General features: G+C 42.8%; 1 protein-coding gene across 6 annotated transcripts in view; it reads right to left on the bottom strand.

Annotated features, from left to right (window-relative positions):
- The window catches only part of RUNX1T1 (RUNX1 partner transcriptional co-repressor 1), a 446,411-nt gene that overhangs the window by 322,342 nt on the left and 110,336 nt on the right, over nt 1–13,733 (bottom strand). The gene's annotated exons all lie outside the window — the stretch shown is intronic.

The raw sequence follows: 13,733 nt of genomic DNA, 5'->3' as shown, positions 1-13,733 counted from the left end.
TATGTATTGTTTTATGTGATTTTCCTTTTTCCTTCTGTATTGTTGGATATTGTAAAGTATTCAAAATTATAAAAATAAAAAAAAAGAACTTTTTATTGTGTGATAATTGGCTTAAAGCATGTTAATTCATAGGTTGCTTTATTAGCATGCATCTAGGGGTAATTTTTAGCCTGGGGTAGCTACCATAAATTCCAGCTGCAATGGGTTGTTAAAACTCAGATATTCAGTGCCATTTACACCTTTATTCAAAATTCTTGGCTATTGCTACTTATCTGGGTACTGGAGAGACCAAGGATTAGACTCACTAACCTGACCAATCGTGACCGATCCGTGTCCGATCTGGGCAGGTCCAATGGATTCTTAAACCAGTAATATTCAAATGGGGGCGGATTGGAGGAATGCCCCCATCTGCCAGTATGGATCGCTAGTGTGCGATCCCAATGCATATGCAGACCATCTATAGATGGTCTGCGCTTGCGTCTAAGACCCGTCTGAGCTGCAACTTTTTTTTTTTTTTTTACTTTTTAGCCCAGTGATCCCGTGGTTTTAACCCACTTTAAACCCACAGGTTAAAACCATGGGCTCACTGTGCGGGGAAGGGCAGGAGAGATTTGGGGGAGAGCAGGGCTGCAATTCAGGGGAGAGCAGGGTAGCAGGCAGGAGAGATTCTGGCGGTGATTCAGGGGAGAGCAGGGCAGCAGGCAGGAGAGATTTGGGGCAGCAGATAGCAGGGCAGAGAGCAGGGAAGCAATGGAGCTGGAGAGTCAGAAAGGACGTTTGCAACTGGTCTCCAGCAGTCGCTTCTTGGGTCAATCAGCCAGCTCAGTCAGATTGCAAAATTTGTGTTGAGAATCGCGTCCCTGCCTCACTTTGCATGCCATTCCCTTCATTTGCGTGTGCGGATTGGAATCGGATCGGCAGAGAGGTAAGTGAATCGGGCCGAAGTAAAATTGGGTCGCAAACCGATCGGTACACAATCGATTTGCTTAGTGAATCTAGCCCCAAGTTAGGACAGGAGTGGTTCAGTGGTTAGAGCAGCTGCCTCAGCACCCTGAGGTTCTGAATTCAATTCCCACTGCAGCTCCTTGTGACTCTGGGCAAGTCGTATAACATTTTATTACCTAAGGTGACCATATGTCCTGTTTTGAACAGGACAGTCCCGTTTTCGGTTCCCCTGTCCCGTTGTCCCCACACACAGCTTCGGGACGCCAAAATGTCCCGTTTTCAGGGACAGCGTCCTGAAGCTGTGCGCAGGAACAACGGGACAGGCGATCGCTTCCTGACCCTCCCTGCCGCACCAAAAAAAAAAAAAAAAGCGTCCCTTCCGGTCCGATTTAAACTTCCCTCCGGTCCATCGCCGCTGCTCCTCTGCTTACCTTCCTGCAGCTAATCGCACCCAGAAGCCTTCTTCCCGACGTCAATTCTGATGTCGGAGAGTACATTCCGGGCCAGCTAATCACTGCCTGGCTGGCCCGGAATGTCCTCTCCGATGTTAGAATTGACGTTGGGAAGAAGGCTTCTGGGCGTGATTAGCGGCAGGAAGGTAAGCAGAGAAGCAGCGGCGGTGGACCGGAGGGAAGTTTAAATCGGGCCTAGAGGGAGGCTTTTTTTCCCCCGCGGTAGGGGGGAAGGAGGTAGGCAGGCAAGCTGGCTTTTGCACGGCAGAGAGGTAGGTAGGTAGGCAGGCAGGCTGGCTGGCTTTGGGGGAGGCAGATAGGCAGGCTGGCTCTGGGGGAGGTAGATAGGCAGGCTTTGGGGGAGGCAGGCAGGCAAGCTGGCTTTGTGGGAGGTAGGCAGGCAGGCTGGCTAGCTCTGGGGAAGGTAGGCAGGCAGACTGGCTGACTTTGGGGGAGGCAGGCAGGCTGGCTCTGGGGGAGGTAGGCAGGCTGGCTTTGAGGGAGGCAGGTAGGCAGGCTGGCTTTGGGGGAGGTAGGCCGGCAGGCTTTTTGGGAAGGGGTGGGACAAAGGCTGGAAGGCAGTGAGAGGGACATAGGAAGGAGGGATGAAGGAAGGATAGAAAGAGGCAGAGAAGGTAGGGGGATTGTAAATAGAAGAAAGACTGGAGAGATAAAGGCCTGGACCAAAGGGGAAAGACAGGAGGCAGAAGCAGGACTTTGGGAGGTGCAGACAGAGGGGGAGAGCCCCTGAGGAAGAGCAGAGAGAGGCAAGATCATAACAGAGGAGGGAGAGAGAGGGAGACCTGGAACAAAGGTACAAAGGAGAACTGACACTGGATCTGGGGGCACTAAGGACATAGGAAGGAGGCGCTGGGGCACTAAGGACATAGAAAGGGGCTCTAAGGACATAGGAAGGAGGCGCTGGGGACACTAAGGACATAGGAAGGAGGCACTGGGGATACTAAGGACATAGAAAGGAAGCGCTGGGGGCACTAAGGACATAGGAAGGAGGCGCTGGGGCACTAAGGATATAGGAAGGAGGCACTGGGGGCACTAAGGACATAGGAAGGAGGCACTGGGGGCACTAAGGACATAGGAAGGAATGAGGGAGGGTATAGAAAGAGACAAATGTTGGGCCTGAGTGCAGAAAGAAATGAAAGAAAGGATGCACAGTCAAAAGGAAACGCAACCAGAGACTCCTGAAATCACCAGACAGCAAAGGTAGGAAAAATGATTTTATTTTCAATTTAGTGATCAAAATGTGTCAGTTTTGAGAATTTATATCTGCTGTCTATATTTTGCACTATATTTGTCTATTTTTCTATAGTTACTGAGGTGACATCTTTGAAACCCCCCCCCAATATAAATGATAATTAACATTTTCTCTGCATATAGGGTGCTTTGTGTTTTTTTAAAATTTTATGGTTACCATTATGAAATAATAAGATATTGTGTGTACATGAAAAATGAATGGAAGAAATTGGGGGCGGGGCTAGGGTGGGATTGGGGGCGGGACTGAATATTAATAGGTGTCCCGTTTTGATGAAAAAAAAATAAATGGTCACGTTATCATTAGCTCAGGTACAAAATAAGTACCTGTCTAAAATATGCATACCACACAGAAAAAGCAGTATATCAAGTCCTACCCCCTTTAACCTTTCTGCTGCTCTAACTTTATCTTGGAAATTACCATGTTAGCAGACTCAATATTGCCGCTAATCAGATAAATGCCAAAACTGTCCATATTCTGTACCCAGCACTACTTGGGAGGTCCCAAAGTAGTCTGTCTAGATTGTCAGTGACGTTACTGGATAGATTTAGGTAGGTAGAAAATGTGCTTTCCCAAATAGTTAGCTGAATATCAATCCCTAAGTTATTTAAGGACCTCTTATGAACCAAATGCATACTAATGAAAGCATCCCCACTGCCTTCTAGTTTTCTCATTGTTTCTTAACCACTAGGCATCCCCTATATGAGCATAAGGAGGAATTTATCTGGGGGTGGGGTGCAAAATCATTTTTGCATTATCCATTAAAGCCTCTTCAATAGAACAGGTGGTAATAAGGAGGGTGATGCCAATGAGAATCACCTTACATACAGTGGGATAAAATATTTAAGAATCCTCAAGTAGATAGATATAATTGTAACATGATATGATTAATTTTGTTGGATGTAAAGTATAAATTTATTGTCTGAACCCCATTAAATCAGCAACAGGCTTTCATTCTCCCATAAAAAAATCTTACTATACAAAAAACTGTCTGATTCTAGTGTCATCTCAGTAACATCAACATAAACCCTCTCAGTACCAAGCATATTGTGAAATAAAAGAAACCTCAGGGCCTACAGAAAATCTGCCATGAAAGCACTAACGTTTTAAAGCTCACAGAAGGACCCTACAGAGGAAAACATGTCACTATAAATATTGCAGTAAGCCCTAGAACATCAGTACACCCACTAGGAAAACTGAAACAAGACAGATTATTACACATTCTTACATAGAAACTCCATTTTAACAAAACTGTCAGCTTTGGTTGTACACACAGATCACAGACAGGCCCTTACCAATAAGTGAAAATAGAAAACAGGCATACAAAAATTAAACTGAAATGCCAATAAATCAGACATTTTGGCCCTGATTCTATAAATGGTGCCTAACTTCTAGGCCATTTATAGAATCGTACCTAGTTGTGCCTAAGTGGTCTTAGATGTACTCCCTAAATGAGTGTGTCTAGGTAGCATCTCGTCTATTCCCACTTTGTGTTTCTTCCTGCGCCTAGGTCAAACCATGCCTCAAATCCACTCCTAACCACACCTACTTCCTGGTAAGCACCTAAAGAGTAGACGCCTACCTCAGAGTGGTAGGCACCTACCAGCTAAATTTTTTTTAATTTGTTTTTTTAATGGAACTTTTCAATTAACAGTGCCGATTAAGCTAAATTGAATAATTAAGAGCCTCTTTATGACATTTTTATAGAAAGGGTGGTAGATGCATGGAACAGTCTCCCAGAAGAGGTGTTGGAGACAGAGACTGTGTCTGAATTCAAGAGAGCCTGGGATAGGCACGTAGGATCTCTCGGAGCGAGAAAGAAATAATGGTTACTGCGGACAAGCAGACTCGATGGGCCATTTAGTCTTTATCTGCCATCATGTTTCTATGAAGCCGTTTAGTGCAGACTACTGCGATAACTGCTCGAAAGTCCATAGGTATTTAAATGGCTTCACGGCCATTGCCACGTGGTAGCCACTAGAACAGCCTTGTAAAAGGGGGGTAAGTTAGGTGCCTAGATTGACTAGGTGTGACGATCTAAGCACCTACCTTAAGGCACCATTTAAAGAATCTGGGCCTTCATGCAGTACAACCAATAAGGGGGAGCGGTCCGCCCTGGGCACCATCTTGGTGGGGGTGCCTGCACCTGTCCACCTCTCTGCCCCCTCACTCCTCTCCCCCCTACTACATGCGCACACACCTTCCCCGTACATCTTTAACACTCCTGGTGCGAGCGGCAACCCCAACCTGCTGCTCGTGGCAGCGTCAGCTCTTCCTCTCATGTTACTTCCTGTACCCGTGTCTAGGAAGTGACATCAAAGGAAGAGCTGATGTTGGCACCAGGAACGTTAAAGAGGTACAGGGAAAGGAAAGAGACGCACATGGCAGGAGGGGCGGGGAAGAAGCGGATGAGGGTGGGGCGGAAAAGATGGCGGGCGAGGGGCTGTGGGTGGATTGGGGCGTGGCCACATATCCTCTTTTTTTGAGGACAAAATCTGGCATCCTGAGAACTTGACTGGCAGGGTGTATTCCAAGGACTGGGTTGATACCCCCTTGGTCTACATATATCAAACTCTTAAATCTAGCCCAACTTATCCCTGCTTTTGTCTTCATCGCCTCTATTAGGAGGTTTCTGCATACTTTCACCATCCTTCTAATGTAACTCTTGAGACTGTACTGTATAGGCAAAAAAAAAAAAAAAGATTTTGTTTCATGTGTTGTTTGCAGATGGTGTTGATATATTTAATTTTGCTCTTATAAACTTATTTCAGAGCAATGTTGTTAATACAGGTACAGTTCACAGCCACCCACCTGAACTGTTAATCACAACCTGAAACCCCAATGACAACAATCATCCCCTAAATGCATCAGCCAACCCAGTCCCATCCCTTACCAACAACCCCCTCCTCCCCCCCCCCCCCGGCACACACACACAGTATCAACATTAGGCAATGTATCATCTCACAAACCCCATCAAAGAGGGAATTAACGTCCCCTGACACTTAATAGGGATATCAGTGGAACAGTATTGGGGCAGGAGCAATCCCTCTTTTGCTCCCAGCCCCACTGCACTGAAACAATGGTCGCTGTAGCCCCTAGACAAGAATACCAGGAGTCCAAAAATACTAGGACCATGGGGCATGCAATGAAGCTACTAAGTAGCAGATTTAAAACAAACCAGACAAAATATTTCTTCACACAACAAGGGAGATTTCATAGCGACACCAGGAAGTATTTCTTCACCGAAAGGGTGGTTGATCATTGGAATGATCTTCCACTGCAGGTAATTGAGGCCAGCAGTGTGCTAGATTTTAAGAAAAAATGGGATAACCATGTGAGATTACTTCAAGGACGAACTTAGGGGGGTGGGTCATTAAAGTGGGCAGACTTGATGGGCTGTGGCCCTTTTCTGCTGTCATATTCTATGTTTCTATGTAATTAAACTCTGGAATTCGTTGTTTGAGAATGTGATGAAATCAGTTAGCTTAGCGGAGTTTAAAAAAGGCTTGGCTAATTTCCTAAAAAAGAAGAAGTCCATAGACCATTATTGAGATGGATTAGATAAATTCACAGCTTATTCCTAGAATAAGCAGCATAAAATCTATTTAACTACTTGGAATCTGGCTAGGTACTTGGGATCTGGGTTGGCCACTGTTCCAGACTTGCAATTCTTATGTTCTTATGTTATATTCTTATGGATTCTTGCAAGGAGGTAGCTTTGAGGCACAGCTTAAAGACCTATATTTAGGAATCTTTGGAGCAAACAAGACAGGCACTCTAAACCTGAGAATCATGGCAGTTACAGTGTCTTTCAAACTGCACAGAATCCAGCTGTTACCGTCCAACCAGAAAGTAACCTACAAGATGTTTTATTTTCCTTTGAAGAACAAGCAAATGGGGCTTTTCTGTAAAAAAAAAAAATATTTTGAGTGTGCCAGAACTACTAGAAACACTTCATAAGGAACTTTTTTTAATGTACAGCTGCCAAGTCCTTTTGGTTCTAAACTTACACTACAAAGCAGTAAGCTACAGGAAAGGCTTAATTTGCAAATAAAAAATTAGAGCTGGAAAGGCTTGGGTGGGCCAGGAGAAGAGGGAATGGGGGAAGGGAAGGGGCTACAGGTCTCATCCAATAATGTATCACGATAGGCTTCTCAGAAAGCAGAACTGGTTTAAAATCTCCCTCTTGGAAATGAGTAAATTGGCAGTTCTACTTAAGCTGCTGTGGACATTCAAATTTAGCCGATTCCTTCTATCAGCTTTTTGGTCTGAGTGACTGAATGATTATTATTATTTTTACTTTGGCTGGTTCATTCTATCACAGAGTCTATAACCAGTGTATGGAGAGCTACAACACAAGGAATTCTCAAGAGCAAGATGAGAGTTAGGATTGCTCAAGGTAAGTTTTAATGCCACTGAACCTCCAAGTGGGGCATTCAACACAAAAAAGTAACTAAGGATAACTGAAAGCAAAAAGCTTGACAAGAAGCTGGAATCAAGAATCGTCAGGAAGAATTGCAAAAACAGGAACCAATTGCACAGTTGAACAAGAAAACAGAAGGGAACAAATTCAGAGACAGGGGAAAATACCTAGCTTGCTAGCTCTGCTGTGCTTATCAGGAAAAATGAACTAAGATCACCAGAGGTACAAGATGCAGATAGGAATGGGCTAGCTAGAACCAGAGTCACAAGAGGCAGAATAGCTCCTCCTGGAAGATTTTTCAACTCAAGGGTCATTGATTCAAGGCTAGCTTGTGCTCGATAGCTATTAGCAATATGGGGAGAGGAGTCAGAAACACTAGAAAAGGTGAAATTTGGGGGATCCCTCCCCCCCCCCCCCATCATTTCAGTTTAGAAACAACATGGAATATGTTATTTACATTTTCCAAGCTGTTTCAAATGAATGCACAGCCCTTTTAAGATTATGGTTAGCAAGCAGATATGCCAGGATAGTTTGTTTTACAGATGCCAATAGAGCTTGGAAGCATATTTTAGATGAACTTGCTTTGGCAGGCTTTACAAAGAGTCAACAGAAGAACACTGAAGCCTTTGGTTAAAAAAATAATAATACTAATAATGATAATTGGAAATGAGATGACGAAGCTATTGGTCCTGCTAGCAGAGAGAAACCAGTATGTCGATTCAAGCACACATATCCAAAATTCTACATGCATTAATTGCTCTGCTGAATTCAGTGCTATATTCACATAGACTATCTCAACCACAGGTTAAAAGACTTATATGGGTTCATTTCTCTAGTCAAATTGCAAGCGCTATAAAACTTTCAATTTGGATAGCTTTTAATATTCAAAATAACAAAATGATTTAGATGTAGATAGGCTCAAAATATGGGTTCTGTTCTGGATTATTAGGTATGTCAGCATATTTTCAGACATTTTTTTTCCATTTCTTTCAGAAACAAGTGATGTAAAATTTAGAACCCCCTTTTATCATGCCGTGTTATGGTTTTTTTATCGCCAGCCGCTGTGGTAAAAGCTCCAGCAGTCATAGGAAATCTATGAGTGTTGGAGCTTTTACCACAGCAGCTGGTGATAAAAAAAACCCCTAAAACAGCTTGATAAAAAGGGGGCCTTAATTAATGCATGTAAAAAAAAAATTAAGCACATCATTTTTCTATATATGTTAATTCTGAGATATTAAACAAGTGAAATCAATTTCATGCACATTCTTTATGTGTAAAAAATTTCCTGAACCAGAAATCAAATCCTTAAAAGCTTTCCTCCGAGATCTGCAGGAAATCCACACTAGTTGAATAGTACAAAACTAGTATCCAGATCACTACACTGAGGGCTCCTTTTACAAAGCCGCGCTAGCGGTTTTATCACATGCACTGGATTAGCGCACACTATAGCGTGCGCTAGCCTGAAATCTACTACCTGCTCAAAAGGAGGCGGTAGCGGTTAGCACGTGCTATTCCACGCATTAAGGCCCTAGCGAGGCTTTGTAAAAGGAGCCCTGAATGTTCATTAACATCTGTGGACCCAGTAGAGCAAAAGATGGATCTTGAAACTTTTCTGTATCCACATTACCAGAGATAGGGGTAACTGTTATCAGGCTGATCCAATCTGGCTTCTAAACTAAAAGCTAATTAATAAAACGAAGATCCAACATAATTTATATATTCCTTAAGTACAAATTGAGGCGCCACCATATAGATGCCAAATACAGTGGTACCTCGGTTTACAACATTCGCAAATTTGGTGCCTCGTAAACCGAGCTTGCCTCGCTGTACGAGCGCCCCCCCCCCCCCCCGCGATTCGGCTTCCCCCCCCCAGCAATCCGGCATCCCCCTGCTTGCGTTGCCCCCCCCCTCCACCGCGATCCTACTTCTCCCCCCCGAGCAGTCAATGATACTTCCTTTACCCGACTTGGCACCAGTGCCGGTGCCCGAAGATCCTCCCTCTTCTGGCGCGGCCTGGGAAGGGAGGTGCATCGGAGATCCTCCTTCTTCTGGTCTGGGCTGGGCTGGACTGGCTTTGAGCATTTGCACATGCTCAAAGCCTTCTGGTCTCGCTCTCAATCCAGAAGGCTTTGAGCATGCGCAAATGCTCAAAGCCAGTCCAGCCCAGCCCAGCCCAGAAGAAGGAGGATTTCCGATGCACCGCCCAGCCCAGGCCGCGCCAGAAGAGGGAGGATCTTCGGGCACCGGCACTGGTGCCAAGTCGGGTAAAGGAAGTGTCATTGACTGCTCGGGGGGGGGGGGGAAGTAGGATCACGGTGGAGGGGAGGGCAATGCGAGTGGGGGGAAGAATGCAGGTTCGCAGGGGGGGGAAGCCGGATCGCGGGGAGGGGTTTGGAACAGCGTCGGATTCCTCAAGGGGGGGGGAGAATGGAGCAACACTGGTAGCCTCAGGGGGGGTAGGAGGTGGAACCAATCAAAGCAGTTTCCCTTACTTCCTATGGGGAAACTTGCTTTGATATACAAGTGTTTTGGTTTAAGAGCATGCTTCTGGAACGAATTATGCTCTTAAACCAAGGTACCACTGTACTAGCAAATCTTACAACACTGCTGTTTTCATATAGCCCATGCAGCTAGGTTTCAGATCTGCCCTTGCAAGCTTCCATAATGATGGGTTTTTATATTTCTTCTTCCCATTATCTCAACCTAACTATAAAGTTCATTGTTGGGGGCTTCAATTTAATGCCATAAGTCAAAGTTGCCTCAATAATTTATGGGCATCAATTCTGGAGAAAATGAATACAGCTATCTGAACGTGAAAAGGGCAAGAGAGCATGTAAAAGAACTGTGCTTATACATTCATAATCATAAATAAGTATTCTGTGGAAATTGTCTTGAGTTGTTCTGTAAAAATAAATAAATCAAGGAGAGAAAAAATAAGCCTCATTTGAAAGGCAACTAAAGCAGACCCTGTTGTAGTGCAATGTTTGCATGCAAAATCCCTGGCTCAGTCCACCCCACTGTATCTTCCCCACCTCTGGTCAGCTAGGGCCAGGGATGCTTCAAGGGAGAGAGACATCGCCTAGAGAATGACATGGAGACAAATTTGTTACCCACCCCCACGGGATCTATCTCCATCTCCTTCTGAACAAGCCTGAACACATGATTTTAAAGTGTTTAAGGCTTGTGCAGATGAGGACAGAGCTTGCAAGGATGGGGATGGGGCAGGGACAAGAGCAGAACTTGTGAGGACAGGATGGGGATGAAGATAGCTTCCACAGGGATAGGGACAAATTTGTCCCCATGTCATTCTCTAGCGTAGCCTTCTTTAAAAGGTGACACCTAGTGGCTGGATTTAGTATAATTGATATAATTCAATCTAGAAGAAACTCTAGTGGGTCACTTTCAAGCTCCTGTCAATCATTACACTAACCAGATTGGCAGAAAGGGAGTGGAAAAAATAACTCTGCTTAGGTACAAATGAAGACTCACGTTGCCAGATCCAAAACCCTGGTTCCAACTGAGTGGAATGAAGAAGGATTTACCAAGCAAAAAAAAAGTTGCCTTTACACAAAAGATGATTTTTAAAATCTATCTTAGATGATGATGAGTAAAGAAAAATAATGTGCATGGAGGGGGGAAAGGGAAACGAGCCCTGGCATTTTCTCATTCATCTGAAAACTCAATTATGTACTGATTAAGCACACAGATCTCTCTGGAAAGGCAGCAAAGCCATGGTAAATGGAGCTAGTAGTTTGTTCATCTGTTTGGAATACAAAGCCATGAAATCTCAAGATCTAGTTTTCAATACTCTCCATAGCTCTTTTTGACCTTTAGGAAATCACTTGGCTTCTCTGTGCAACAACCTAAAACTTCATTTTTTAGAGCAATGACCTCATGTGATTTACCTTTTATAGAGCTGTTTACCTTTACAGCATGCCATAAAATCATCACAAATTCTGGCAGACAGATGGCATTGGTTTCCTAATGAAAAGCCCACAGTAGAGGGAAATGGGAGAGGAGATGAATTAAATCATCTTCAAACAATAAATGACCTGAAGAGAGAGATAATGCATAAAAAGACTGGCACATCAATTAAATATTTTCAGATTTCAGATCTGCTTTTATCAGGGTTGGTAGAAAATTCATTTTTTTTAAAGTGGGGTTAAATATATTAACATGGCTATAATTAGATTTTTTTTTTTTTTAAATGATTCAGTTGTTACTATAAGAGTTATATGCATTTTTTTTAAAAATGTAGACATCCAGTTACTTGGGAAAATAACAGTTACATGTCCATGATAATTTGGTTCCTGTACTCTGAGCACTGCTTGCTAGTATTGATACCAAAACCAGAAGAGTAAGTACACAGTGGCTATAAATGCCAAATCAATTTTCAACAGATAATAAAGAGGTTTATGGTTTACAATCAACAATACACTATTCTACCACCTTGAAACTTAAGCTAATAATGTATTGCTTTCCTTAATGGAAAATGCAGAATATGTTGTTAAGGAACAGGCTGACTGAGATGATGGATCATTTCAGCTGGGACCTTCTTAAACCTATGTGCAAGTGTTTTCAAAATAATCACATGACATGGCCATATGTTAAAAATTACAGCCAGTTAGTTCTCTGCTAAGAAAAATATGTGGGCAATTTATAAAATGCACTCCAGGATGGAGATGTCTTAAGTAAAACCAGATTCTGAAAACAAATCCATTTTTGAAACATGAACATTAAGGAAAAAAAAAAAAGCTGCAGTCACATCTGGAGAGCAGGAGTAAAGAAAGGGGGTGGTCTGACCTAACGCCAGGCCATCTTCTGAAAGAAGCACTTTATTTTTGGGCTCTGGTGACTGTGATCACCGATTGTCCTTTTAAGGAAACAGACCCGAATCCTGCCAGGGGCAATCACGAATCGTTTTGCTGGCCAGCATCTGTTCTTTGAAAATACTACACAATGGCTGATAGATCTGTAATGTTTATGCAATGGAGGGTCTACAGTCAACCACAAATCCTGAAACTGTGCTGTGTTAAATTTAAAACGATCTGCCACTAGCACTCATCTTAGGCCCTGTATTAAAAGATCTGTCACTGCCCAATGGGTACTGAAAATTTAGGAAGATGGTTCCCTCCCTGAACATGTTCTAGTTTCGCTCAGTCCTCAGCGTTGTTCTTTGATACTTGCTTTTGCCACAGTGATTTCCCCATTTCCCTACCTGCAGATCTAAAAGAAAAAATGTGCCAGTGTCTGCAGTCCCTGGCATTTTTAACAGTATTCACCATTTACAGCTGACTGTCTCCACATGCAGAAAATAAGAAAAAGGACTAGAATAGATTCCAAATAATGTATGTTTACTTTATGAAGAAGTAAATATTTCTAGGCAAAGGAGAGCAGAGGACTGCATTTCTTGACTTAAGCAATATAAATAAACAGCATTTCCAATGTCCATATTCACAGAAAACATTTCCTGAGGACTTACAAGGGGGGTGCTGAAAAGTTCTCAGCCCAGCCAACCAACTTCCTAAATTCTGAGCGTTATTTTGCCACTGTAGCTGAAAAGAGTGTTATCTTATTTCATTAAGTGCCAATTTGCAGAAACAAAATTCTGCATTTTGATATTATTTCAGATCATTGACTACGTCATTCTCGCCTTGATTGGGCTGAGAACTTTTCAGCACCCCTTTGTAAATGTCCTCTTGTCAGATTGCAAATATAGAAGCGTGCATCCTTTTAATCTTTCACGCATAAACTACCGGTATGTAATTTATAATACAGAAACAGCCTAGCTAAAAAAAAGAAAAAAAAAGTAAAATGTATCACATAAAGGGCTGAACTATGCTCTGCATAGACTGAAACCATTCATCGCCAAGGAGAGTGAAAAAGTGCAGATGGGTGTCAAAAATAGCCAAGTGTCAGATCTGCTCAAGGATCTCCATTCTGGCACATGTTCCTAGTCACAGCTGTTAGTGCATTCTGTCTACCCAAGTACATGCTTTTCTAGCAACCAGAGCCAGTATTAAACACATGTTTTGTGCTTGCCTTTACTTTAGAGAAATTCTTGCAAATCAACATTGTAGCTCTCTCTCTGTGAATATATAGCCATATATATCACATATATACACACACATAATGACAGAACACTGCTCCAGATACTGCATGTTTAAACATGGATCGATGCATTTCGATTAAAGATGTATGAAAATGTAACCAGTGAGAATATGGAGACAGATTAAGCAATTTAAGAGTCAGATGTTTAAGATTTGGCTGTCAAAAGGTTCTTGAAAGGATCTGCCCTGAAATTTAGCAATCCAGTAGCCTATAAACTGTCAAAATACATACAGTGTAATACAATAAATTCATCATGGTGGTGGTACTGAGGTCTTTAAATACAATGTTGAATACAAAACAAAACAATCCCTAATCTATAATATCACAATGACAGATTCTAGTGCAAACCACACTATACAGTGTAAATTTAAACAAATGTATGCCAAACATCTGCCTTATTCAATTTGCATAATGCACTTTGGTATCATCTGTACTTTTCCCCATTAATGGGTTACTGTGTTACACCTAATGAAGAACACAGCTTCAGAACAATGCATGCAAATCAAATTTAAAGGTTAAAGGGTTAACTTGA

Source organism: Geotrypetes seraphini, chromosome 2, assembly GCF_902459505.1.
Source record: "Geotrypetes seraphini chromosome 2, aGeoSer1.1, whole genome shotgun sequence".
Classification (NCBI taxonomy): Eukaryota; Metazoa; Chordata; class Amphibia; order Gymnophiona; family Dermophiidae; genus Geotrypetes; species Geotrypetes seraphini.
Note: the sequence above shows the minus strand (reverse complement) of the source record. Positions and strands in the feature narration are given on the sequence as shown.